The sequence below is a fragment of the Sus scrofa genome, chromosome 1 (genome assembly GCF_000003025.6).
Source record: "Sus scrofa isolate TJ Tabasco breed Duroc chromosome 1, Sscrofa11.1, whole genome shotgun sequence".
Classification (NCBI taxonomy): domain Eukaryota; kingdom Metazoa; phylum Chordata; class Mammalia; order Artiodactyla; family Suidae; genus Sus; species Sus scrofa.
Genome location: NC_010443.5, coordinates 164,823,593 through 164,851,553, shown reverse-complemented (window position 1 = coordinate 164,851,553; position 27,961 = coordinate 164,823,593). Strand labels below are relative to the sequence as shown.

At 49.2% G+C, this 27,961-nt stretch overlaps 1 long non-coding RNA gene across 2 annotated transcripts; it reads right to left on the bottom strand.

Moving 5' to 3' along the window:
- On the bottom strand, positions 172–23,332 carry LOC106509074. 2 transcript variants are annotated; one of them, XR_001306312.2, is made up of 4 exons: positions 22,732–23,332; positions 17,066–17,268; positions 15,786–15,949; positions 172–531 (listed from the first exon to the last, which is right to left on the bottom strand). It is a non-coding gene; the product is annotated as an uncharacterized LOC106509074 (long non-coding RNA). The 2 variants fall into 2 exon arrangements; XR_001306313.2 differs by having other exon boundaries at positions 17,066–17,265.

The window sequence follows — 27,961 nt, the reverse complement described above, 5'->3', positions numbered from 1 at the left end:
CCCCACACAAAGAATTTGGAGCAACTGACTGGAAGGCAGTCTCTGGTGAAATGTTATAGGGCCCATCCTCATCTCTGTGCTATTCTGCACTTTACTGTTTTGAAGGAAGACTCTTGAAAGCAGACTTTCCACATTTCCAGGCATTGCAAAAGCACTTGAGTGACAAAAACGTAGACTGGAAAAACATTTACTAGGCTATGAAAAATAGGCTGAATGCATAAAGGTGAAAATTAACAGACAAAAATGTACAGTTTTCCATTTAAGTTCAAATAGGCAATTGGCTAAGCACAGGAAATACTCGGTTTGACAGCGGGTTCTTGCTGAAATTCTCCATGGTTCTAATAACCCATAAACTGATTCCTTACTAGAGATGGTGTATAGCAGCTGAAAGAACGAGTGCCAGCTTAGGTGGTATTAGTGCAAGTGTGGTAAAGATGCTGGTGGTGCTGGACCCTCCGAGGACTCAGGGATGAGTGGCTGAGGTGGTCAGGATGCTGCAGTCATTTGATATGAGTTACCTTCTGGCTTAAGCTGGAGAAGGAAACAGGGATAGAGTTAGTCCCTGGTGGACCATTCGGAGAAGGACCACATCATTTTACATCCCAAATATCTACCACTGCCTCCTTCAAAGGGTCACTGTGAGGATTTTTTTTTTTTCCTGCTTTTTTGGGCCGCACCCAAGGCATATGGAAGTTCCCAGGCTAGGGGTCAAATTGGAGCTACAGCTGCTTGCCCACACCACAGCCACAGCCACTCGGGATCTGAGCTGCATCTGCGACCACACCACAGCTCACAGCAATGCCAGATCCTTAGCCCACTGAGCTAGGCCAGGGATCGAACCTGCAACTTCCTGGTTCCTGGTTGGATTCCTTTCCGCTGCGCCACAACAGGAACTCCGGGATTTTTTTTTTTTTTTTTTTAGGCACATAATAAAGGCTCCCCCAAAACTGTGCAGAATGGATGAATTTCCTTTGAATACCTCTCACCTCTCAGGCACCCACTGATTTCCACTGATAAATAACCCTCTGCCCATAAATTCTGTTCTTTCTTCACGGGCAGAGGAGCCTTCCCTCCCCCATAAAGACACATCCCTGACCACACCCAGCCATGATTTCTCTTGCCTTTTCTGGTTCCCCAACTCACTGTCTGTGCCACACCCTGTCCCCTGACTCCCCTGGGAAGCTGGGGACATCTGCAAGGACAGCCATCTGGGTCTGCCCTCGCCACCTCCCAGATGGACACCCTGGTGCTGTGAGCTGGACCGGGGAGGGTAGAGTCAGGAACAGGAGCCTAACTGGGCACTCGGCAGATCAGGACTCTAGAGAAGGGGCAACACCAGCCCCCTCTCCAGGCCTCATGGAAGGTTCTCTGGACTGTCCCTTGTGCGTGGCGATTCTCTGTAATGCAGTCCAGCTCCATGGTGCTCTCAGTAACTATAGGTGAAGATGGGTCCTTGGCAGAAGGACCTCTGCAGGCAGTATTTTTACCTTCCAAGGAAGACTCAGGCCCTTGGAGACAATGATGCACTGCCTTCTTGCATCGTATTTGTCCAAGTATTTCCTTAACTAATGACGAGATGCAGTTCTTTAAACTCCTTCACGATACACTGATGACCCATGTCAGAAGGACATCTTCTGAGGCTCCTTGAATCTCCTGTTGGTTTTCTCAGGAGGAGAAGTGCCCTGCCTGGGAGTCTCTAAGCCCTGGGCACCTTGGGAAGCTCCATTCCCTCTCTGGGCTTCATTTTCTCCACCCACAAAATGAAAAGGATTCCATGGAGAAGCTCTGAGGTCCCATTAGCAAGAATGTCAAAATTCTTTGTCAGTGTGGCCATAGCCTTAGTCCGGGAGGCAGAGAAACCAAAACAGGATCTGGGGTTAGTAAACAAAGCTTATTAAATGGAACCCTCAAACAATTATTCTTGCAATCTCAATCAAGAGACCCAAATAATCTGGCTTCTCAATTTGCTCTGGCAATTTCCTTGAATTCCTGCTGTTGATTAGTTCGGGTAGCCAGTTAATGGGGTCTGGCACACCCAACCCATTCATTTTGTTCTCGTCGAGGCAGGCTCCATCTTGGAAATCAGGACCAGGAGGTAATGGCTTTTGATGCATCGTCCACAGGAGAGCCAGGAGTTCCCACACAATGTCCTCACTGTCTGGGATCCCACAAGGACAATGACATTGAGGATGAGGATGAAGGAGGATGGAGAAGCGGGTGCCTGGCCATCATTGTGCCAGGGTACGATGGATGTCCTGTGAGATGGGGGTGGCAGCTGCAAGCTGGTTGGGACCTGGGGTGTCCAGGGGTGTCATGGCAGAACAGCAGAGGGGTCGATAATGGGAATTCACATTGGGTTCTGAGAGGCTGAGCCAGAGAGGAAGCAGAAATCCTAACTCAGGGGCCAAGTTATCACAGAGAGCTGGCAGATGTCCGAGGCAAAGGCTCAGGGCTCAACTGGCTCAGAGGAGGTCCATTCATTCAGCAATAATGATTGAGGACCTATTACATGCCGACCACTGTTCTAGGCCCTGAGGATACAGCCATGCATGACACAAGGCAGAGGAGCCTGGAACTAATTCCAGTGGAGGAGGCGAGAAACAAATAATGATACAGAATAATGTCAGCTAGTGACTGATAAGGGTCCCCAAAAAATAGCGCAGGGCAAAGGAATGGAAAGTGACGGGAGCTGCTATGTTAGATACAGTGCTCAGCGAAGGCCCCTCCGAGGATGCTGACAGGGAGCAAGGACCTAAACGAAGCAGGGAGCGAGTCATATGAATACCAAATGAATTTCACCAAAAGCTGCTCTTGTCACCGTGGGTGATGGAATGGCTAGGACTGCATTCAAGCTGTGAGCATCAGAAAATTCAGCTAATCGTGGCTTGAGCAGAGAACATTAACTCAACTCACTGAAAAAGGGATGCAGTAGGCAGCCCAGGAACGGAGGCCTAAGGGGGCCTGGGGACCCAGACTCCTCGTCTCTTCCTGCTCTGCCACCTTTATTTAGCATGTGGCTCTTGTCCTTCAAGATCCTGGGGCAGCTGCTCATCTCCAGACATAGAGGGTCAGTTCGAGATGTGAAGGGGGAAGGGGAATAAGCAAAAAAGGCCAAGGGGACATCCGCTGGGTCTGTGCCCATTAGCCCGGCCCAGACGTCTGTGTCTTAATGGCCAGAACTGGGTCACATGGCCACCTGGCTTTCACCCCACATCTTAAAGGCTCTTCTCCTCTGATGAATAGAAAGGCCCTGCAGGGAACCAGAAACTGAAGCCCCAGCTCTGCCACAAAGCTGTTGGGTAGCCTCTTCAGGTCTTGCTGGAGTGATCATGGGGCGGTTCCTTGCTTTAATGGTCTAGGGTTCCAAGGGCCACCCATCTCAGCCACCTGTAAAGTCTGCCACTTAGAGGCCCTAAGAACCCAGCCAGGTTCCAGAAGGGCACGCAGAATGGTCACTTTATCGAATAAGACACACAAACTCTGAGGGACAACTCAGCTGGCAGGGCTGGAACTAGGTAAGGAGACTGAGGCCCTCGACTCTGGGAACACACTTTAAGGAGGCATCAAAACCCACAGTCATCAAGAGACATATTTTAATGCAGTATTTCAAGAAATCAAAAATCAATGCCAGAAAGTTCATAATGAACAAAATAGCAAACTTTTAAATAAAGACAAGATCAGTAGGATTGATTTTCCCCTTGGCTCCAGACATGGCTCAGTAGGCCATGATATTGATACAAACCCCATCTTTATTTAAATTTTGTAATTTTGGGTATCATCAATTTTTTGCATTCACTTTGATTTTTTCAAATATAGTGCATTAAAGTATTACCTCACTGCTGAGTATTTTGGCACCCACTTAAATCTTGCACCCAAAACAAATGTCTCACCTGCCCTCCCCTGGTCCCAGGACTGCTCCTGGAAGGCTTTAAGAGGCCTTGCTGGACAGCGGCCAACCTGCCCACCCAGATGTTTAGCGCGTCTGGGGACTTCAGGGTCACACAGTGCACAAGTGTAATTTTTAGCCTTTTGCCAGGAGGTGTTTGGATTAAAAGCCCTGGTATTTCTTTAATAAGAAAAACCGGCTGCAGCCATTAAAAATTTACTCCAAATTAGTAGCTCCTCTCTGAGGTGCTGTATTTATTTAATCATAGCAAATTTGGGCCAAATCCTCTCCTGGGGCTTTTCGCACCTGCCGCCATACCCCTAAGGAGTGTGTCACTAGGACCATACTATTTGCACAAAATCCCTCTGCCTTTGGCTCCCCCTGGCCCGCTGGCTCACAGGGAGATAAAACACCTTAGCCTCATTACTCAGATGGCTAATTGCAAACTGATTTAATTAAAGTATACCGATATTTCCCCAAGTTAGTTACATTTCATATCACTCCATTAGGAGTAATTGGCTGGAATGAGGAGCTGCAGAGACAGAGCCTGGCCAGGTGGGTGGGGAGCCCAGAGCCGCCTCAGTTGGTAGGGTTCTTGCTGCCTGACTCTCAGGGCTGTATATGGGCCATTCTTAACAGCAGAGGGTCACCATGAAAGCCACCTTGACTCAGTGGCCTACTGAGGATGCCCCTGGGTCATTTTAATGACGCACTCAACTGCTCACAGCTGGGGTTGGAAACCCCAACACTTTCAAGCCCTGGGACCTGAAGCAGTCACCTCACATAGCTGAGCCTCAGTTTCTTCCTCTGTAAAATGGGAATAACAGTAATGCCCAACTCAAATGATTGGTAGCAGATTGAAGGGAACAAGCCTGGAAAGCCTTCAGCATGGTACCTGACACACTGTTAGTGCTTGATAAAGAGTAATAACATTATTTGTGAACAGGTGCAACTGCAGAGTGAAGCAGTAGAGACTATGAAAGAAGCATCTGTCTCAGAGTTACAAACTTTGGGGTCTGGTCTCAGGCATGTCCCTAACTTTCCATGCAATCATGGGTAACTTCCTTCCTTCCCTGGGCCTTAGTTTACTTAGATGGCAAATTAGGAGGAGGAGGCAGAGACTGAGGTTTACCCACCCTAGATCCATCTTCCCCTTCTTCCTTGCTTGCTCAGCTCTGACTGGGGCAGCAATGCACTACATCCACTTTTCCCAGCCTCCCTTATAACTAGGGCTGGCCCAATGGGCAATTCCGATCAGTGAGATGAAAGCCAAAGTTGTTCTCTTCTTGGGTGGAGTTTCCAGAAGTCTCCTTTAAAAGGGAGCTGACTCAGCGGGCAGGCACCCCTTCTACCCTTCTCCTTCCTTCTTTCTCCTGCCTAAAATGTGAGCCTGATGGTTGGCGCTCCAGCAACCATCTTGAAACCATGAGGAGACCTTAGGGGGTAGAAGCCACTTGGCTGAGCAGAAAGATGACAGAAGATGCTCATGGTGGAGTTGTTGCCCCAGCCCTGACCACCCCAAATTTCACAGCATATGAGAAACAAATAAGCCTTATTTCTTGTTTCATTTTTGTTTTTGTTAAGCCTTAGCTCTGAGGGGTCTTGGTTACTTGCTGCCAAATGCTATTCCTTACTGATGCAGAGTTTCCTTCTCTATCAGAGTATTACAAACTTGATCTCTGAGCAGGTCAGAACTACAGAGCCCCAATCCTCAAATTTCTAGCCTGTAAGTCTCAAAACCTGGGAAATAACAAGTAGCCCCTTTTTACAGAGACAGCAGGCTCTGGTCTACATGCTTAAGTCCTGTACAGCCAGTCCCTTTAGTGATTGCCTATGGCAGGAGGAGGCTGACTAAGGAGAAGGTTTATTTATGACAGTGCTGGCGTAGTGGAAAATTTGAGGATTTGCTGCTGAAAGAGCTGGTCTGTCCCTTACTGACTATTTGACTCTATAGACTGAATGTTTGTGTCTTCCTAAAATTCACATGTTGAGGAGTTCCCGTCGTGGTGCAGCAGAAACAAATCCGACTAGGAACCATGAGGTTGCAGGTTCGATCCCTGGCCTTGCTCAGTGGGTTAAGGATCCGGCGTTGCTGTGAGCTGTGGTGTAGGTCAGAGGCGAGGTTCGGATCTGACATTGCTGTGGCTGTGGCATAGGCCGGCAGCAACAGCTCTGATTAGACCCCTAGCCTGGAAACCTCCATATGCCGCAAGTGCAGCCCTAAAAAGGACAAAAAAGCCCCCCCCCCCAAAAAAAAAATTCACATGTTGAAACTTAATCTCCAATGATTTGGCATCAGGAGGTGGGGCTTTTGGCAGGGGCGGGGGGGGCAGGGGGATTAGGTCATGAGGGCAGAGCTCTCATAAGTGGGATACTAATGAGGAAAGAGGCCCCAGGGAGCTCCCTGGCCCCTTCCAGTATGTAAGCTTACAGTGAAAAGACCGCCTCTCACTAGATGCCTAACCTCTCAGTGCCTTGATCTTTGACTTTGCAGCCTCCAGAACTGTGAGGAACGAATTTCTGTCGTTTATAAGCCACACAGTCTATGGCACTCTGTTACGGCGGTCCAAAGGGGAAATACAGTGACCTTCGGAAAGTCTCTTAAGTCTCTCTGGACCTTGGTTTTCTCATCTGTAAAGTGACCATCAAAATAACAACAACAATAATAACAATGTATCCATTCTGGAGGGGATGGGGTGAGAGAAAGGGATGGACGTGTAAAGCCCGGCGAGCTGAAAGGTGCGGCACACTTACTACAAGTTGTTCTTATTGCCAGAGACCATTTACTGAGCCAGTCTGCACATCTTTCCTGAGCTCCTTCTCTGAGTCCAGTCCCTGCAGGTACGGTGAGGGGACTATCAAAAAAGGACAAGCCAGTGTCCTCCATCTTGAGGAAATGGAGACTCAGAGAGTATAAGTCACCTGCCTGGGGCCACACAGCTAAAGGATGGAGGTGCTGGGATTCGAGTTCAGCTGTCTGAGTCCAAAGACTGCCATGGCCTCACCACACAGAGGTCGAGAATTGTGGCCAAATCCTGCCACCACCTGATTGTATAAAGTCCTTTTGGACCTCAGACACACTTGTTCGTGTACCCCCGTCTGTGGCTGCTTCTGCATTACAGGGGCAGAGCTGGGTCGTGGCAACAGAGGTTGTATGGCTTCAGATATTTACTATCTGGCCCTTTCCAGAGAAAGTCTTCTGAACCCTGATCTGTGGTGTCCTGCCTCTTTGCCCATCATCCAGCCATCACTGAACAACTCTTGCATGCCTGTCCCTGCTGGGGGCTGGTAATCCAGATTAGTTGTGGCCCTGGCTGCTTCCCAAGACTACCAGTGAGGCTGGCCCCATTTCAAAGATGAGGAGACTGAGGTCTAGAACCACTGAGCTGCCCCAGACCCCTGAGAGACGTGTGGCTAAAATGGACCAAATTCCAGCCCATCACCTGACTCTATCCCACCCCCCAACGTGGGAACTCCGAAGGCTCCGTGGGAAGGACCCACATGCCTGCATCAGGACCCAACAGGGGGAAAGGGACGGAGGGCGTGGAGGGAACCCGTCTCGCCCTCCGTCTCTTTCAATCCCCTCCATCAATTCCAGAGTGTTGGAAAGCCAGGGTAGGTGTCAGTGGTTCATTTGGGAAAGAAAATAATGATACTAATGACCCCTAATTCATGACAGTTACTAAGGGCTACTGTGTGCTAAGCACATTAGTCCTTTCGTCTTTTCATCTCACAGTGACACTGACAGGTGGGTGTTGTAATTCCCCTGCCCCATTTTCTAGCTGAGGACTTGGAGAACAGAGGGATCAAATGACACATCTGAGGTCACAGAGGTCAGAGAACTAGGAAGAGGTGGAGCCAAAATTAGATCCCATTTCTGGCTGCTTCTGATGCCCAAACAGGACACCTCTGCCATCTTTATGTTCAAGGGTCAGGGTTAGGGGGACAGGGAGAATGGCTTTGCTCACTCGGAAAATTCACACGGGGGAGAAGTTTGTTCCTGGGTCTCTCGTCATGCTGTTTCTGGGCTTTGCTCCTCAAGCTTTTGAGCTCTGCCGCCTCCCTCAGTCTCTCTTGGGTCACTTCTGCATCCTGGGGTGGCGAAGAGCAAGAACAAGGCTCCCTCCAGGAGTATGCGCTCTCTCAAGGGGATTCAACTACAAAGGGGGGTTGTTTTAAGGATGGGATTTCAGAGACGGGATTAAGATGGTGGAGAAGGGCTTGGGCTCACCTTCTCTCATAAAAGCAACGAAATTACAGCCAACTGCTGAACACCTTCAACAAAACAGACTGCAAACTATCAAAAAAGATGTCCTGGAGTTCCCGTCATGGCGCAGTGGTTAACGAATCCAACTAGGAACCATGAGGTTGTGGGTTCGATCCCTGGCCTTGCTCAGTGGGTTAAGGATCTGGCGTTGTCATAAGCTGCAGTGTAGGTCGCAGATGCGGCTCAGATCCTGCGTTGCTGTGGCTGTGGTGTAGGCCAGCAGCTACAGCTCCAATTAGATTCCTAGCCTGGGAACCTCCATGTGCCACAGGTGCGGCCCTAAAAAAGACAAAAAGACAAAAAAAAAAAAAAAGATATCCTACTCTAGAAGACTAAGAGGAGGCCACATCAAGATGGTAGGTGGGGCAATTATGTGATATAAGCAACCCCATACCCGCCGGGGTGCAGCCCACAGACTGGAAAGTAACTATATGGCAGAGGCTCACCCACGGGAGTGAGAGTTCTGAGCCCCACATCAGGTTCGCACGCCTCGGGCTCTGGCATTGGGAGGAGGAGCCCCCAGAGTAGTTGGCATTGAGGACCAGTGGGGCTTTTGTGCAGGATCTCCACGGAACTGGGGGAAACAGGGACTCCACTCTTGAAAGGTGCACACAGGCTTTCAAGTGCACTGGGTCCCAGGGCAAAGCAGAGACTCCACAGGAATCTGGGTCAGGCCTGCTTGCGGTTCTTGGAGGAGTTCTTGGGAAAACAGGGGGTGACTGTGGCTCGTTGTGGGGGAAGGACACTGGAGGCAAAGGTCTAGGGAATAATCAGCGTGAACGCCTCTGGCGGTGACCATTTTTGGAAGGATGGGATTTCAGGCCGCTGCTGGCCAGGCACAGGGGGCAAAGCTTTCCAGCGTCCCTGAAGCAACATCCTAGAGGACACAGCTTCTGCGCCTTCTTACAAGGCAGGCCTCGGGCTTAAAGCCATAGGATGGCAGCCTTGGTGTTGGGAGCCAGGCTCCTAGGTTCTCTCTGCTTCCCAGACCTTCCACCTCTCTAAACCTCAGATTCCTCTTCTAAAACAAGAGGATGGTAGGTTAGTGAGCGTTTGCATCCCAGGCTGTGCTGTCTACAAGCCACCTGGGCGGGTGGGGAGAGCCGGGTTTCAAAGCTGCTACAGGTGAAAGTGTTAGGAGAGGAGGACTCCAGGTGGTAACTTGGCCTCTCAGGTCCCATCATCCCACACCTCGTCCTTGTAATCCTCGCCCAAACATCCTCCCTTCCGGCCCTCAGTCAGCACCCCTGGGCTACCCTTCTCACTCCTGCATCAAGACACAGAGGCGGTCCAGGAGAATCCCAGGGAAAATGGCTCGCAGTCCTGGTCCTCTGCCTTTCTCTCCCTCCTCCAGCAACAGAAGTCACCTCCACTCAACAAGCAGGCTCAGCGCGGGCCCTCTGCACCACAGGCAGAGGGCCTTCTGCTCCCACAGCCACCATCCCCGGAGTAGCACATGGTCCACCACCCAAGCCCCCAGAGCCCTTCCCAGGCCCTCTGCCTCCAACCACCTCGCTGGTGGGTTTACTTAAGGCTGAATTCTCTCTCTGGAAGTTCATTAATTTTTTTGTGGGTGCCAAAATGCGGATCATTTGTGCTTATCCTCAACTAAATAAGTCAGGTCATAAGAGGTAATGCCATGGGTAGTGGAATGTAAACAAACACATTCTACCTCAATAAACATGCTAATTTCCAGCTATAATATTCACAAGTAAAAGATCCATCACGCCGACCCTATTTGGCAAAGGCAGCGGGCCTCATCCGTCAACGAGGGAGGCCCCCGCCAGTTCTCTGCGGGAGGGAAATAGTACAACTTAACTTGCTTGATGACGCCCTCGGGGGGAAACATGAGCCTCATAAATGAGTCTGGAAATGTGATAAAAGGATAATCTTGCATAAATGAGCCTATATCATCATTACCTGCACCGACCAAGGCCAGGCGCAGCCTTTGAGTGATGGAGTCACATTTCATATAAATTAAGGCCAGGGAATCTGTGCACCGGGCCAGCGGGAGCTCCTTGTCCTTGCCATGTCTCACTGGCCACCCTCGCCCAAGGCTGCCACCCAGAGGCGGGTGGGGCCCATCGGAGGCCTCAGCCCTGGCTGGGGCTGGAGGTGTTGGCGCGGGGAAGGGCAAGGACAGCCCAGGTCCCACCTGAACACGAGGGCACCCTTGGCAAATGCTGCCATCAGAGGGAGTCTTGCCCTTTTCCCCACCTCACAGGAAAATTAGGGAAGCGGTGAGCGTATTTACTCCACACAATTTGGTGGCCAGCTGGTCAAGGCCAAGGCACTGAGATGGGTACTTGGAAAATCAAAAGAAGATGCAGCCATTGCTTTTAAGAATTTACGGTGGGCTTCGGGAAGCAGAGCAAGTCCTCACCACCTGCTTGGTCTGTATCAAGTGTGGCGGGAATGCAGAGGGTGGAAAGGCTCGGGCATCCTGGATGTGGGGAGAAGTTCAGGTCCACTGGTGCATAAAGGACAGCGGGGCACTTGCGAGGTGAGTGGTGACCAGGACCCGCCCTCTCCTGGCTGCCCCTCTGAGGCCCCTCCCCATCCCCAAGGCTCTCCCAGGGCAGGTGTGACCTCTGTCCTTGCCCGGGAGTCATTTTAGCAAAAGATAAAGATGGAGGAAAAGTGCACAGAACGTGCACAGCCTCCTGGAAATGATTTGGCAGGGATTTCGATACTCCTTCCTGATCCTTCCCTCCTTCCCCTGCCCAGGGGCACGTGGTGGGGCGCCCTGCCCAGCCCCCACTGCTCAGAGCATTGGCAGCTACAGCTGGAAGCCACCCTCTTCCACAGAGGACTGCCTTTGGCCAAGGAGGAGCCACCCCACCTGGGAGGTCACATGACCCCCGCCTGCCTCTCTGACATCAGACTAAGTGACTTGGGGGTACAGAGGCTGGAGCCCTTGACTGAGGGGGTTGGCGTCATGCTCCAGATCTCCCCATGGACCAGGCTGAGGCCAGACTCCAGCCGCACCCACATCCTTGCTGCCCCAACCTGCTTCCCTCACTCCCTTCTCCCAGGAACACACCCCCCTCAATAAGTTGTGTGCATCCAAGTCTCTCAGGCTCTGCTTTTAGGGAGCCCCACCTAGGCACCCCACTTTTCCTTTCAGTACCCAGCTCTTATGTCCCAGATGTCTCAAGGGCAAACTTGGTAACAGTCTGTCACAATGCAGAGTGCAGGGGACTTTGTAGTTAGGCCTAAAGTGCTGGGGGCTCCAAGAGGGCGCAGCTACATATGCCCCCGAGGGGTGCAGGAGGGCATCTCAGAGAAGGGACGCCCACCTTCTCTAGGCTGAGCCTGCATTCTCCAGGTGGGTGAAGTGGAAAGGCAGAGAGAACAGCACATCCTTGAATTCTCAAAGCACTTTCATGTATCATCACATCACAGAAACTAGCACGGGGGTGTCAAGCGGAAAGGGCTTGCTTTAGAAGCCTCCAGAACCACCACCAGGGGCGAGGGGTGGCCAGGCCCTCCTCCTGCAGTAATTTGTGTTGTAGCAACGAACGACTATGGCAAAGGAGTGAGCAAAGTCATTGTGACTATTTCTCCTGGGGACAACATTTTACCCACCTGCCATTTTCCCTGTGGTGCCCGCTCCCTCACTAGACCAGAAAATCCTTTACAACAGGCACTGGGGCCTGGGCATCAGGGGTGTCACCACGAAACCTAGCTCTGCTCTTTGCACAGAACTGATGCTCTGGAAATACTTGCTCCATGGCTTTGAACTGGTGCCTTGAGAGGAAATGGGGCTTGAAAAGGGCAGAGAGTTTGGGTATATCAAGACCTGCATTCATTCATTCACCAAACAACTTTGTGATGAGATAGTAAAATCAGTGACCAAGAAATAAAAAAAAGGGAAAGCCTTTCCTCTCTGTGTGCCCCTACTGTGTGCAGGAATTGTACCAGGTGCTTTCCTATGCTGCCACTTAAACCTGATGATAACCTGGAGGTGGGTATTACTATTGCCATCTTAGGGGTGATGAAACCCAGTGGGGGCAGATGTGTAATTAGCATGTAGGTCCAGAGTCTGTGGTCTTTCCATCCTCTCTCCCTTCCTTCATCCCCATGGGAGGATATTTTAAAATCAAAATTGCAGAGGCCTGGAATGGGTTACACAGATCTCTCTGGAGGCAAAAGACCTGGAAATCCTCTGGGGATTCCTTCCAGCAGAGAATCCTTTGATTCAGGCTGCCTGGGCCTGAGGAGCCCCGATGGGCGGGAGATCCCCTCTTAGGCCAAGGCCAGCTCTCCTGGGACCCATCCAAAACCAGGTCTCTAAAAGAGAGAGCGTCCTGCTTCCAGAGACTGTGTGATTCAGAACCTACTTTAAGGTTCATGTTCTGAAGGGGGAAAAAAGGTATAAAGGCTGTTGAAAAACTGAGCTGACAAGCTCCTGGGAAACCTGAGCCACAGCAGAGTCTTAGTCAAAAGCGCTGGCTGAGAAATCGCCGGGCCCTGCCAAGCCCAGTGGATGGAAGCCTGCGCATTCCCAGGCTGCGTGTTTCGAATACTTTCCATGGTTTCGCCAGTGGAGGGCCAGGAGAGAAGGATCTGTCATTACCAACTTGGGTCTGCAAAACAGCTTGGCTGGCAGGGAGCTGAGGAATCGCAGGAGGCGGGAAACCTGACTCAGAGCTTTGGGGACTCAGGAATGTGCAGGGGGCGGTGGGCGGGGGGGGACACCGACCTCTCACACCCGTGGGGAGGGATGGGGGAGGGGATAGGCATGATCCTTTGACTCATGATGCGCTCTGGCTCAGTAACCACCAAGACCACCCCTTCCCTCTGGGGTGACAGGTTGTGCAATTTCCTGAAGGTTCTTCAGTGGTCCAAACTGCTGTTGAGCACCTACTAGGTACCACGCATCATGCTGAAAATCAGATACAACAACCTTAGAGTGTCAGCATGATGGCATCACATGTCTATTTTTCAAACAAGGTAACTGAGCGCCGTAAGGACATAGGAATTGCCACCATGCCACACAAATGGCCCAAACATCATTCTTTGTGTTATTAAGAGCCTACCACATGCAAAGATGGGGGTGCAAAGACGAAGATAAGGCCTTTTTCAAAGAATAGCTCAAAAGAGTCAGAGATTTGAACCAACTCGTGTTTTTCTTTCTTTTTTTTTTTTCCGTGCTGCACCAGCAGCATATCAGAGTTCCCAGGCTAGGGGTCAAGTCAAGCTCCAGCTACCAGCCTACACCACAGCCACAGTAACACCAGATCTGAGCCACATCTATGACCTACACCACAGCTCTTGGCAATGCTGGATCTTTAACACACTGAGAGGGCCTGGGATTGAACCTGCATCCTCATGGATTCTAGTCGGGTTCATTACAGCAGAGCCACAATGGGAACTCCAACTGATGTTATTCAGGAGATCTTTGTATCTGCTACCAAAGTTGTCTTATTAGGGAGTTCCCATCATGGCGCAGCGGAAACAAATCCAACTAGGAACCATGAGATTGAAGGTTTGATCCCTGGCCTCTCTCAGTGGGTTAAGGATCCGGCGTTGCCATCAGCTGTGGTGTAGGTCTTTGACATAGTTTGGATCCCGAATTGCTGTGACTATGGTGTAGGCCAGCAGCCGCAGCTCCAATTTGACCCCTAGCCTGGGAACCTCCATATACCTCAGGTGCAGCCCTAAAAAGCAAAAACAAAAACAAAAACGAAGTTGTCTTATTACACAACATGACGGAGGAGGGCAAGGTTGACTGAGAGACCTGACAACAAGGAGGTGGGGGACAGGAGGGGAGTGACGTGGTGGCAGAAAGAGCGCTGGGTGATGAGTCCCGATCCAGTCTGTTGCTAACTCACAGTGGGACCCAGGGAAAGTCACTTCAGTCCCTTTGGGTCTTGGTTTCTGAAGAATATACTATCAGTGCCTAGTCAACCTCCTTTTGGAAGCACCATTTGCTACACCCATTGCCAGGCCCATGGCTTTTCCCTGCAGCCTCTGTCACTCTCTGCCTAAAGGCCTTCCGGCTGCAGGAGGATGCTGTGCCTAGGGGTGGGGCGGGCAAGAAATGCCAGGAGTTCAGGCTCCTAGGAGCAGCCCTCGACAAAAGACAGGAGCTGGGATGACTTCCTGCCACTTGAAACAAGACAAACAGCGTGTTTACGCAGCTTCCCAGAGCTCCAGGGCTCGGAGCCCCAGACTTCACTCTGTTCATCAAGCATCTTGTGTCCTCTCCTCTCACATCCCCACTGGGGCTTCCTGAGATCACCTCCCAAATAAACCACCTGCACTCAAACCCTGCTTCAGGGTCCACTTCTTGGGGAAACTGAATTACTTTCCTTGTCTGTAAAGGAGGAATCCAGGCTAGAAGGGGCTTCAGCCATCATCTGCAACAACCCCACTGCTGTATAGAAGGGGCGACCTGGGCTCCAAAGGAGGAGCTGCTGCCTCACCAGCTATAACGTTCCTCCACCTCGTTGTCCCCATGTCCAAGGAAAGCAGCCACTGAGCCTCACTGGCCCTGCCTCCAGCTAGAGTAAGGCCTTGGAGGCCAGGGGACCGGACAGCATAGGGGTCGGGCTCTGTCCAATGTGGGGGTATCACTAGGCCATGAATCCCCTGTTAGCCCCTACCCACAGCCTAAGTGGCCCTTCAGGGGTAGCCTGAGGATGGGGCCCTGTGGAAGAAACTACAGAGGAAAGAGAAGAACAGCAGGCCTGAGAGTCTCGGCCCCTTCACTCACTCCTTGACTTGATGGCCGCCCACCTCTGCAGGCCCCACTCCTCCACTTTGCATTTTTTTTTTTCCATTGTATGGCCACACCCACAGCATATGGAAGTTCCCAGGCCAGGGGTCAAATCGGTGTTGCAGCTGCAGCCTATACCACAGCCATGGCAACACAGGATCCAAGCCACATCTTCTACCTACAACTTCGATCTACATCATAGCTCACGGCAATGCCAGATCCTTAACCCACTGAGTGAGGCCAGCGATCGAACCTGTATCTTCATGGATACTAGCTGGGTTCATCACCACTGAGCCATGACAGGAAATCTGCTCACTTTGCATCCTATGCTTAGGCAAAGCTACACGAATGCCCTTTCTCGCCTTGAGCCCTCACATATGTCACTTCCTCTAGCTAGAAAGCGCCTCCCTCCCGCTCCCCTGGGCCAACTCCCTCCACCTTCAAAATAGCTCAGGCTTCTCCATCATCAGGAGAAGGCTTCCCTCATCAGGAGTCACCCACTGCTGGCCCCGCATGGGGTCTGGAACACCCCCCAACACCACACCCAGCCTGTCTTCTCCAGGGAACCACTATGATGAGTCTGGGCCATGTCTACCCAGAAGCCCTCCGAGGGCCAGACTCGGGCTCATGCTCCTTTTTATCCTCAGATGCTGGCTCTTTCAGCTCTAGAAAAACATCTGCCAAGTGAAGAAGTGTAGGAAGATCATACAAAACTTGTGGGCACCCCGGAATCATTGCCCTTTCTCTGTTGTCTCTTTTCTCTTGGTTGGTCTTAGATACAATGGAGACAACCAGAAGCTCTTACAGAGCAGTAAGGAGGCGGCTGGCAGAGCAGGGGAACAGCAGGCCAGCCAGGCTTGGTGGGAGAAGGAAGCAGAGGCTGGACAGGCAGTGGGTTCTATACTTACCCTACAGGGAGCCTGATGGGGAGACCAAGGCCAGGGATCTGGGACCCCAGACCAGCGTCTCGGAGGGCCAATTCTGCCACACTGCTGGCCTCCACGGGTCTCCATGCATGTCAGAGATGTGCAAGGAAGTGGCCCTGTGACAGGTCCCTCCCTGGGACGATTTCCTAAAAGTGCAATGATTTTTAAAAGCTTTTCTAGCTCTGGAATCCAAACAAAATCCCACCTAGATGTCCAACATGGAAATAACTGCCCTGGTCAAAGTGGGAGATATGCAGGGTGGAGTTGCCAGTCCTTTCACCAACCCCTTATCCTGGGGGGAAACCACTCAGAGATTGCCCTGGGATCCCATAGAGCTGTTTAGAAACCGTTTTCCAAGTGGCAAGAGCTGGACTGTGTCTGAGGACCCAGGTTCCTCTGCTACTTCAAGCTGTGTGACCTCCACCAAGCCACCCACTCTACCTCTCTGGGCATGGATTTCCACATCCCCACAATGGAGAAGATAACGTGTGCCTCACAGGGTGACTAAGAGGCTCCACAGGGTGATAACCAGGGAAGCTTTGCCTCTTACTGTGGGCACAAACACAATGTGTTATCAGGAGGCCCAGAAGGGCATGAGAAATTTTGCGTCATCTTCAAAGAGGAAGTCTTGCAGGCCCTAGGCCCTGGGCTGCAGAACAGACACATGGCTATGAGACTCGTGGTTGCCTTTCTTCCTGGAATTTCAGGCCCCAAGTGCTCTTGACACGCCCCTTGGCCCCAGACCTCATTACCCAGCCAGCTGGGGCCCTGGCACAGTCCTTGTTTCGCTTCCTTGGGTGTGGGGGTGGGACACATGAGCACAGAAAATTCCTCCCCTCACTACTCCACCAGCCAAACCCCAGCAAACCTCGTCCCCGCTCGGGACCGGGACCCCTGAAGGGAAATGGAGGCAGAGTATTCTGGCTCCAGGAATCAGCTAATGGAACCTTGTTAATTACTATGTAAATGACTTTAATAGCCTGGATCCCCTTCAGACAATTGTTTAGGGGCTTACCGCCCTAGACTGGGAAGATGGGGTCTCCGGTGAGGGGAACAAACAGCCTCTCCTTGGCCCAAGACCCCCATGTACAATTTCCCACAGGGCAGGAACAGATGCACAGATGGGCAACTGGAGGAAAAGATGAATTCAAATCTGCCCCTGCTCCATGGGATACTGAGTGTGACACTGAGATTCAGGAATCGAGATAACCTTGAAGGTCAGAACTGAAAAGGACCTCGGATGATCTCTAATATATCCTTACCCCTTTGCTGCATCCAGGAGAAACAGAAGCCCAGAACAGGAAAGTGACTTGTCCAAAGTCACACAGCAAGGTGACTGGACAGGCAGAGGTTAGAACACCAATCTCCCATCTCCAGCTCAGGGGCTCTCAAACTGGCACTGTGGGGTGGGTTTGACCTGGGTGTCCTCCTTTCAAACAACATATGCTGAGACTTCCCCAGTCTGCTGAGAAAAAAAAAAAAAGTCCATTTAAAGAGAAGCATTTTTTTGATTTTAAGTTCAACATATACTGTTTTTTTAAAGCAGTCAAAAAAACAATAGTGCGGGCTTGGGGCAGGGTCTTGGTTTGTCTGGCACTGACAGACATGATATATACTTTATTTTCTTCCATAAATGTGCTTTTGTATTACAGAATTAAGTATGTCAAAATGTCACAGTGTTCTATAATGGACACCATGAACACTCTTTTTTTTTTTTTTTTGCTTTTTAGTGCCTCACCCGAGGCATATGGACATTCCCAGGCTAGGGGTCAAATCGGAGCTACAGCTGCCAGCCTGTGCCACAGCCACAGCAACGCCAGATCAAAGCTGTGTCTGTGACCTACACCACAGCTCACAGCAACATCGGATACTTAACCCACTGAGCGAGGCCAGAGATTGAACCCGCATCCTCATGGATACTAGTCAGGTTCTTAACCTGGTGAGTCACAATGGGAACTCCATGCACGTGATTTTAACAATCCTCTGTCCTGAAAGAAATCCTCAGTCCTGGAACACTTATTTTTATCTCGATTTTCCAGTGGTGGGAAGGGAGAGAGATATACTAACAGACTTGCTTCAGGGCTACTGACTGATCTATGCTCTTTCTACCACACCACTTCCTATAAATATGTGTCAACTAAGAGTAAGTTCTATAGGAGAGCAGAGCTGGGAAGGGCGGTGGGAAAGAGTGAGGACAGTGACACTATAGGCTGCTGCCAGGATGCCAAGCTCATCATGGGTTAGGCGTGTGAGTATCTAGCAGGCTTCCAGACATCTCTCCGGGCTGCTCAGGGCACTAGCTCTTCTCTGCAGCACAGGCTGGACTTCAGACAGCAGGTCATGAAACCAAGCAGGACCCTGTGTCCTTTCTATGTCCTTCATTTCTTGCTTTTAGGGAATAAGCTTCAGGAAGGTTCCAAAGGGCAAGTTCACACATTTGCTAATCAGTAAAGGGAGGGGATGCAAAGCCAAAGAGGAGCAGTCAAAAAAACAATAGTGCAGCCCTGGGGCAGGGTCCTGGGCCCTTGAGGCATATAGAAAACAGTACCTTGGAGTTCCCATTGTGGCTCAGTGGAAGCGAACCCCACTAGCAACCATGAGGTTGCGGGTTCGATCCCTGGCCTCGCTCAATGGGTTAAGGATCCAGTGTTGCCATGAGCTGTGGTGTAGGTCGCAGATGTGGCTCGGATCCCGAGTTGCTGTGGCTGTGGTGTAGGCCAGCAGCAACAGCTCTGATTAGACCCCTAGCCTGGGAACCTCCATATGCTGTGAGCGCGGCCCTAGAAAAGACAAAAAAAGAAAAAAAAAAAAAAAGAAAGAAAACAGTATCTTTTAGTTCTTCTGCAGAACTAAATCTCCCAACAAACGGAAGACGTTAATGAAGCATTCTTTATCCCAGATAGACCACCAGACCCCGAAACACCCGCTTTGAAAACAATGCAAGTTTGCTTCCACCCCATTCTTATCTGCGGCCCTGTTTTTCACTCCCAAAACTAAAACCACCTCCCAGTTTCTCCTAAGGAGGGCACAGTCCTCGAGGCAGTAATCTGCTGTGATCCTCCTTCGTCTGGCAAAGCAATAAAGCTTTTTCTTCTCCTCCACTCAAAACTCTGTCTCCATATTTTTATTCCGTACCAGTGAGCAGAGGCTGAGTTCCAGCAATAGTCATTTGGCAAAAGGAGGACTGGGCTGGAGTGGTTTTACTATAACTTTTTTTTTTTTTTTTTGGCTTTTTGCCTTTTCTAGAGAGCCGTACCCACGCGACATATGGAGGTTCCCAGGCTAGGGGTCTAATCAGAGCTGTAGTCACTAGCCTCTACCACAGCCACAGCTACACAGGATCCGAGCCGCATCTGCAACCTACACCATAGCTCATGGCAATGCCGGATCCTTAACACACTGAGCGAGGCCAGGGATCAAATCTGCAACCTCATGGTTCCTAGTCGGATTCGTTAACCACTCAGCCACAAGTTTTACCATAACTTTGAAACCAAGTTCCCCTACTGTGTTTACAATCGATCTTTCTACCCCAACCTTTATTCCCTTTCTTATCCTGCCCTGTTCCCCCTCATGATTGAGGAGAAGCAAAAAAAGGGGGGGACTTAACCCAAGCAGGACCCTGCAGAGCCCTCCCAGGTTCAAAAGCCCTTCTGTGTCCCCCATTTCTGGTTTGTAGAAAAAGGCTTTAGTCTCTGACACCTTCCCTGAGTTTCAAAGAGCAGGTAATAATTAGGACAATAAGAGACAGGCCTCCTTGCTCCTCTTGAAGGGACAAAGGTAACAATCTGACGCACCTGTGAGTTGTTCTACAGAAACTAAGCCCCCACCTGGTGGAGGATGGTGACAACCCCAGACCGGCTGGAACCAGAAGGTTGCAATTCTCGAGACATCACCTGCCACCTCACCACCAACCCATCAGAAGACAGGCCACGAGCTGATCCCACATCCTCTAGCCCTTTCCCCTCACAGTCTTTATTTTTATTTTCATTGTTTTTAGGGCTACACCTGCAGCATATGGAGGTTCTCAGGTTAGGGGTCAAAGTGGAGCTATAGCTGCCGGCCTACACCACAGCCATAGCAACTCGAGATCCGAGCCATGTCTGCAACCATACCGCAGCCCATGGCAACACCAGATCCTTAACCCCACTGAACGAGGCCAGGAATCAAACTCGCATCCTCACAGATACTAGATGGGTTTTTAATTCAAAAAGCCACAACGGGAACTCCCTTTTTGTTTTAAACAAATATTTTTTAAATGAAGGCCAGGGACAGACTTGGGGTGTGTCACTGGGTATACGCAATAGGCCATCAAACCCCTCCTGCGCCCTCTGTGCTGTTCTTGCACCCCCAGTGCAATGCATCTGACCACAGAGGCCCTTAGTGCCCAGAAAGGCTCCCCCAGTGCCTCCCTCGGGGCCTGCAATCCCAGCTCCGTCCTCGGCTCTGCATGGGCTGCCTGCTCCCTCTGCCAGCGCCCTCCCCTGCCCCACTTGGGAAGCCTCCCATTGCCTCCAGAACCAGGTCTCCTTGTCCTGTCCTCATTGCCTCAGACAAGGACGCAGGAGCCTCCTCCTCCTCCCCTTTCTGCACAGCCTCAGACAGCTGCTTCAGCACCACCTCAGCCTGGGATTCTAGGTTCCGAAGACTTCCAGGAATCCACTGGACAAAAAGGTAAGGCTGTCTAAACATTGGCCTCTGCCCCTGGGAATGGGGGAATAATTGTGTTTTGACCATAACCGCAGGCGGGGATGGCATGGGGCTGGTGAAGCAGCAGGGACTGTGAACATTCATGATCCGCATAAAGACACAGATATGGATGTTCTGTGTAAACCGCACCGTGCTCTCTATCGGGTGTCTGATGAGCTGTGTCCCCTGCAATGGCTGTCATCTCCTCCCTTCCTCACCTCAGAGATCATTTCTGTGGAGAAGTCCCTTTCCTCCCACCCAAGCGTGGATCTGTGTCCCTCCCCCATCTCAGCACTTCCTGGAGGGCTGTCCTGGCCTGATGCCCTCCTGTCCCTGCATTGGGCTGGGTTCTGGGAGGAAAGGAGGCACATCTCATTCACCTGGCACTGGCCTGGTTTTGGCTGCATGAAACAGAATCTATAACTTAATCAGAAAGAGAGAGTTTGCTGGAAGGCCATAATGTGGTTTAGGAGGGGCCCAAGGAGATGCAGCTGGCCTTTGGAAGGGCTGAAAGGAGAAGCGGGTCCCCCTCCAGTCTCCCACTGCACCTCTCAGGCCTGCCTCTTGCTCCCCTCTCTGCAGGCTTTTATGACAGGAAGTTTGTGCTCAGCCTCTAACATGATACACCATTTCCAAAGTAAGAAACCAACAATCCACTGTGCACAGTATAAAAGAAAGGGGTCAAAAGCTGCTTAGATAATCGTAAGGGCCTCCTCTTGAGCCCTTCCCCATGCAGAGGTTATAAAAGGGTGGGAGTCAGAGATTAAAGAGTCCAAGAAGGAGGATATCAATGGCGCTGGTCTATATGATGTATGCCTTCGCCATCAGGAACAAGGAATGATTAACAGCTACTGCCAATGACTCAGCCCCCACGCTTAAGCAGAGTTCATGAGTGATCTCATTTGCCTCCTGCAACAGACATCTGAGAGAGGTTCTACTACTATCCCCATTTCGCAGGTGAGAAAACTAATGCTTGGGAATGTTAAGAACTCCCTAGTAACTTGGAGAGCTGACTTCAAAGCTATGGTATGATTTTTCTTTTGTCTTTTTTTGGCTGCCCTGCTGGCACATAAGAGTTCCCAGATCAAGGATCAGCAATGCTGAATCCTTAACCCAGTGGGCCAGGCCAGGGATAGAACCTGAAACCTCATGGATAATAGCCTTCATTGCCACTGAGCCACAACGGTATGTAGGTTCCCAGGCTAGGGGTGTAATCCTAGCTCCAGCTGCTGGCCTACACCAGAGCCACAGCAACATCAGATCCAAGCCACATCTTCGACCTACACCACAGCTCACAGCAATGATGGATCCTGAGCCCACTGAGCGAGGCCAGGGATCAAACCCACAACCCCATGGTTTCTAGTGGGATTTGTTTCTGCTGTGCCACGATGGAAACTCCAGTGACCGTTTTCCTAATGAAAAATTCAGCGAACAGGAATGACTGTCAAACACTGGGGAAGACTGCACGCTGGGAAACTTTGGTAGAGGAAGCCTCAGGGAGAAGGGCAGCACCCACAGCGCTCAATATTCCTGCCCTTGTCAGGGGGTTGGGGGGGGGGTAGCGGGGGCGGACTACAGCCACTGCCCAAGGAGAAACGTGCCAGGCTTCAAAAGACCCAGACCTCAGAAGCGCTTCTCTCTGCCTTTCCCACCCACCAGGCAGACTCCTCCCAGCCTTGTTTACAGCCCCCTCCTCTATACTATCGCCAGAGCTGCCTTCTGAACACTCGCTCCATCCTAATTACAGGCCTGCTCCACAAACATCCATAGCTTCCTACCACCCTAAAGATAAAATCCACCTGTGCCCAGCTTCCCTCCATCACCTGGCCTCAACCAGCCTTTCCAGAAAACTCCTCCAGGCAGGTGCCAGAGCTGGCACCAGGTTGAGGGGAGAGATGCCCAGAATTTAAGGAGGCCCTCACTCTCGGGTCCAGCTCACTCCACTACCCCTGGGTAGCTTCCGCCACCCTGGCACAGGCTCAAGCTGCTCAGGCTGAACTAACGGTGCTGCAGAAAATTCAAGTCAGGTTCAACAAAGGCTTAGAGTGCAGCTCGGTACTGGGCTAGCCCGAACACCCCATCACTCGGCCTCAGAGCACCTCGTTTTGAGAGCAGGTAGCGCCCCGCCTTGAGTCTGACGCGCTAAAACCACAGAAGCAGCAAGCAGCAAAGCAAAGCAACAGCTGTAAGATTCTCTGGGTTGAGGACACATCATGGGGAAGCTACTGAAGAGCTCTGTTACCTTGTCAATACTTGCGATAATCCAGGGTCGTTGGTGCTGCCCTCCGTCCTCACTGATCCAGGATTTGCCAATGCGCCTGCTCAATAAAATGTATTTTAACTCCCAATCAGCGTTCACCGTGCTTTCCCAGTCGCTAATGGACTTGTGCAGAGTGGCCCCACGTGCAAGTTCCTAGCTCACGTCCCGCATGGCGGCGCTCCGCCTTCCTCTCAGCTCGCACAGTTAGCAAGCGTCCTTTCTGCGGTCCATTTAGTGCTGGGCTTTTTACAAGTTTGTGCTTTTTGTTAGTGACTTCACTATTTTAAATGGCCCAGAGGACAGAGCTGAAGTGCTTTCTAGTGTTCCTAACTGTAAGAGGGCCGTGTTGTCCCACACAGAGAAAACAGGTGTGTTAGAACAGGTACATTCATTTTGAATCAGCAATGCATATTAAATAAGGGATCTGAACAGAAATACACTAAAACAAGGTTAGGTACTGATCAGTTGAAAAAAAAAAATGTGACCAGGGGCTCATGGAAATCTAATCCTAAAATCCTGTATTCTCCCTAGAAATAATGGCTCGGTATTTGCTAATTTAGTGTTCCATCTACTTTACAGAACATGACTACCACGAGTAACAAGAATCAGCTGTTTTCCTTTGCTGGTGAAGAAACTATGGCTCAGAGAGATTAAGTCACCCACCTGGGCTTGCACAGCTAGTGAGCTGCAGGTCGTTCCAAGAGGAGTCAGAAACTAGTCCTCTGCTCTTTCATGAGGTGGAGGTAAATATTGGTGGCCAGGGACATAAGTGAGGGAGGCCGATGCCGACTTGGCAATAAATGTCATTATCGTCAGTTGTTTTTATCTTTCAATCCTTATGATTGTGTCCAAGTGAAAGACTGGGCTTGGTGTCTGTCAATCCTTAACAGCTTTCAAATCTTCCTGCTAATCGCCCTTTTTTATTTTATTATTTATTTATTTGTCTTTTGTGTTTTTACGGCCACACCCATGGCATATGGAGGTTCCCAGACTAGGGGTCGAATCGGAGATATAGCTGCTGACCTACACCACAGCCTCAGCAATGCAGGAACCGAGCCACATCTGTGACCTACACCACAGCTCATGGAGATGCCGGATTGCCGACCCACTGAGCGAGGCCAGGGTTCGAACCCACATCTTCATGGATACTAGTCGGATTCATTTCCACTGCACTACAACGGGAACTCCCTGGTTTGTAACTTTCAACAAAGTGAAGTAAAGGAGTTCCTGTCATGGCTCAGTGGAAGCAAATCTGACTAGGATCCATGAGGATGCAGATTCAATCCCTGGCCTTGCTCAGTGGGTTAAGGATCCTGTGTTGCTGTGGCGTAGGCCAGCAGCTATGGCTCTGATTTGACCCCTACCCTGGGAACCCCCATATACGGGGGATGCAGCCCTGAAAAGACAAAAAAAAAAAAAAAAAAAAGGCAAAGACAAAAAAAGCACAAATGCTCCTATGAAAACTTCACAATGAGGGCTCTGTCAGAGGGACACAGGAATCAACCAAAACACTGGCCAGAGCTGGAATAACTTAAGCAACCAAATAAATAAAGTATTGGATTATAACTCAAAGTATAAAACATATATCCATGAGTCCACAGTGCTATAAATTAATAACTGAATAAGTAAATAAATGAGGGAGACACAACAAATCTCTGGTGCAAAAGAATTCCAAATAGTTTCTATAGATACTCCCCCCTCAAGGAAGAACATAAGCTCCCAGACCTTAAGTGTGGGCCATGAATAGTGACATTCTTCCAAAGAGTGCAGGATGGGAAGGGGAGAAAAGAGGAACTTTAGAGGGGAGACACCTGACAGACACTACATCAGGCCAAGGCCAACATCAACAGTGGGAAGTTATATTGCTAGTAAGTACCTTTAATCCAGCAGTTGTCACTGCTGGGGCTTGGGTCATGCTGTGGCTTGAGTTTGATCCCTGGCCCCAGAACTTTTGTATGTTGCAGGTGCAGCCAAAAAAATTTTTTAAATAAAAATGAAAAGCAAGGATTGTATGCACCTTTAATCTGGTGTGACAAAAACGGCACTTTACCTCTATGATCTTCTCTGAACTCATAACACGGGACTGATCCTGAAAAAAGCAACAAGATCCAGTAGAGAAGTATGCCGGACCTGTACTCTGCAAAACTGTCAAAGTCATCAAAAACAAGAAAAGTGTGAGAAATTCTTACAGCCAGGAAGAGTCTAAGGAAATAGGACAGCTAAACCTAGTATGCTATTCTGATTGGGATGCTGGAATGAAAAAAAGACAGTAAGTAAAAACTAAGGAAACCTGTGTAAAGTACAGGTTTTAGCTAATAAGAACGGATCAATATTGATTGATTAATTATAGCAAATGCAGCATACTGATAAGGGAAGCTGGGTATGGAGCATATGGAATCTCTCTCTTTATTTTCTGTAAATAAAAAGCTATTCTAAAATCAAAAGTTGGTGTTCCCGTTGTAGCTCAGTGGTAACAAACTCAGCTAGTATCCATGAGGATGCGGGTTTGATCCCTAGCCTCACTCAGTAGGTTAAAGATCTGGCTTTGCTAGGAGCTGTGGTATAGGTCTCAGACATCACTCGGATCCCTCATTGCTGTGGCTGTGGCATGGCCTGCGGCTGTAGCACAAACTTGACCCGTAGTCTGGGAACTTCCACGTGCCGCAGGTGTGGCCCTAAAAAGACAAAAAAAAAAAAAAATCGAAAGTTTATTTTTAAAATCATGTATTAAATTGTTAGTTAATATGTACATTACAATTTTTTTAACTTTTAAAATTTATTACCTGAGCATTAAAAGTATTGTAAAAAGAATATTTTGAGTTTTATTGAAGTATTGTTAATTTACAAGATTGTAATAATTTCTGCTGTACAACAAAGTGACCCAGTCATACACATATATATCCATTCTCTCTCAGATTCTTTTCCCACATAGATTATCACAGAATATTAGGCAGAGTTCTCTGTGCTATACAGCAGGTCCCTGTTGGCCAGTTATTCCATATACCTCAGTGTGCATATGCAAAAAGAATTTTGGTATACATTCATGTACTTTAATCAATTGCCTAGCAATATCTGTCACTGGCATTTTTCTAAAGAATGGGTATTTTTAAGAACTATGGACTCTTTCTTTTCCCCTCAAAGAATTGCATGTAATCATCTTCAAAGTTACATTTTATGATAAATAAAATGGCAATTGTTGATACCCTGCATGAACTCTTCTCTATAGATGACAATATTCTTAGTAAGAATATTTTAGGGAGTTTCCTTTATGGGTCAGCTGTTAGCGAACCCAACTAGGATCCATGAGGATTCGGGTTCGATCTCTGGCCTAGCTCAGTGAGTTAAGGATTCCGTGTTGCCGTGAGCTGTGCTGTAGGTCTCAGACGTGGCTTGGATCCTGCCTTGCTGTGGCTCTGATTTGACCCCTAGCCTGGGAACCTCCATGTGCTTTGGGTACAGCCCTAAAAAGCGAAAAAAAAAAAGATAGGATTTCTGTCAAAATATTTTTGCCACAAGTCAAGGCATTCTAAAGGAAAATTAGAACATCTCTAAGTTAAATTTTGGCCACCATTTGTGTTCTCACTACTTGTTTAGCAACACCCTTACTTTGAAGGATAAATGAAAATGTTTTCTAGTGTGAAATAACTGAGATTTGCTGAAAGCTTTGTATATAGTACCTTGAAGTTGAAAAAAGTTAATTTATTTTGGAACACCGTTGAATACTCTGATTAAAGGTTTTCAATTGCTTTCAAACAAAATTTAGAGGATTCATTTACAAAATGTTCAATGCTATTGTAAACACTTAAAATGATTTACAAAGTAATTCGTTAAAGGCTCACACACTTAAAAAATGTGACTGATGACAGAGAGCAACAAGCGAAAACATACTGCTGTGCAGTGCTGTGCCAAGTCATGCTGGAGCCTGAGGCAGAAAGAAAATTGGTAATACTGATCCTGTCTTTACTCAAAATGTTGTTGTTATTTGGTGTATCATGGTTTTTGTATTAATTTTGATTTTTAAAATACATATAGTATTAGAATACTATTTGTCTTTTTTTTTTTTTTTTTTTGGTTTTTAGGGTCACAGCCACAGCATATGGAGGTTCCCAGGCTGGGGTCCAATCGGAGCTGCAGCTGCCAGCCTACACCACAGCCACAGCAGTGCCAGATCCAAGCCTTGCCTGTGACCTACATCACAGCTCATGGCAATGCCAGATCCTTAACCCGCTGAGTGAGGCCAGGGATTGAATCTGCAACCTCATGGTTACTAGTTGAATTCATTTCCACTGAGCCACAACAGAACTCCCATTTGTCTTTGATTATTGAGGATTTTTGCTGCCCCTTAAATTTTACACATGAGCCAGTGCCTTATTTCCCTCTACCTAGTCTTAACCCTGCTGCCACATTGAAATATGCCTTATATTAAATTAAACATCTTTGCAACAAAAATATTGTAGTGTAATTACTCTTTATGTATGTGTGGGTGTACATACAAATAACTACAGTTTTTGTTTCAATTGCTATACCATCACAGCTTGTTTTATCCCAATTTTCAATTATATTTGCACCACACCAATTCCAAGTTCATTTCTGCTCCATGAATTTCCTAATTGGATATGAATATTGTTTTTACTATGCTGCTGTGTTCTACTAAAATTTATATTCGTACTTGCAAGCACAAAGAACGCTATCTTCAATGCTGAACTTTTTAAATGAATTTGCAAGAATATTTACAACAATGTCAGCTGTTCCACCTGCCCCAGAATGAACTCCCAAAAGACTGACTTTGATTCCTTTATTGAAATCAACTGAACTTTTTCTTTCGTTTTCAGTGGCACCCACAGCATATGGAAGTTCCCAGGCCAGGGATGAAATCAAAGCCAGAACTGCGATGTTCACCACAGCTGCTAGGCTGTGGGATTAGACTGGATCTTCCTCAGAGACAAGCCAGAGCATTAACCCATTATGCCACAGTGGAAACTCCCAAAATCAACTGAATTTCTATAGGAAGCACCTGATGGCCTTGAGTTAAAACTACTGAGGCCTGGTAAGATTGCTTGCAAGCAGCAGAAGCGCTCCGGCTCAGATGGGGAGAGTTGGTGGTAGGGGTGACCCACCAGGAGTTAGGAGGGAAGCTCATGGAGATCTGAGCTGGGGCCCCAAGGGCCAGGCTGAGAGGCCATGAGGAATTCAGAAGACCAGGACTTCAGTG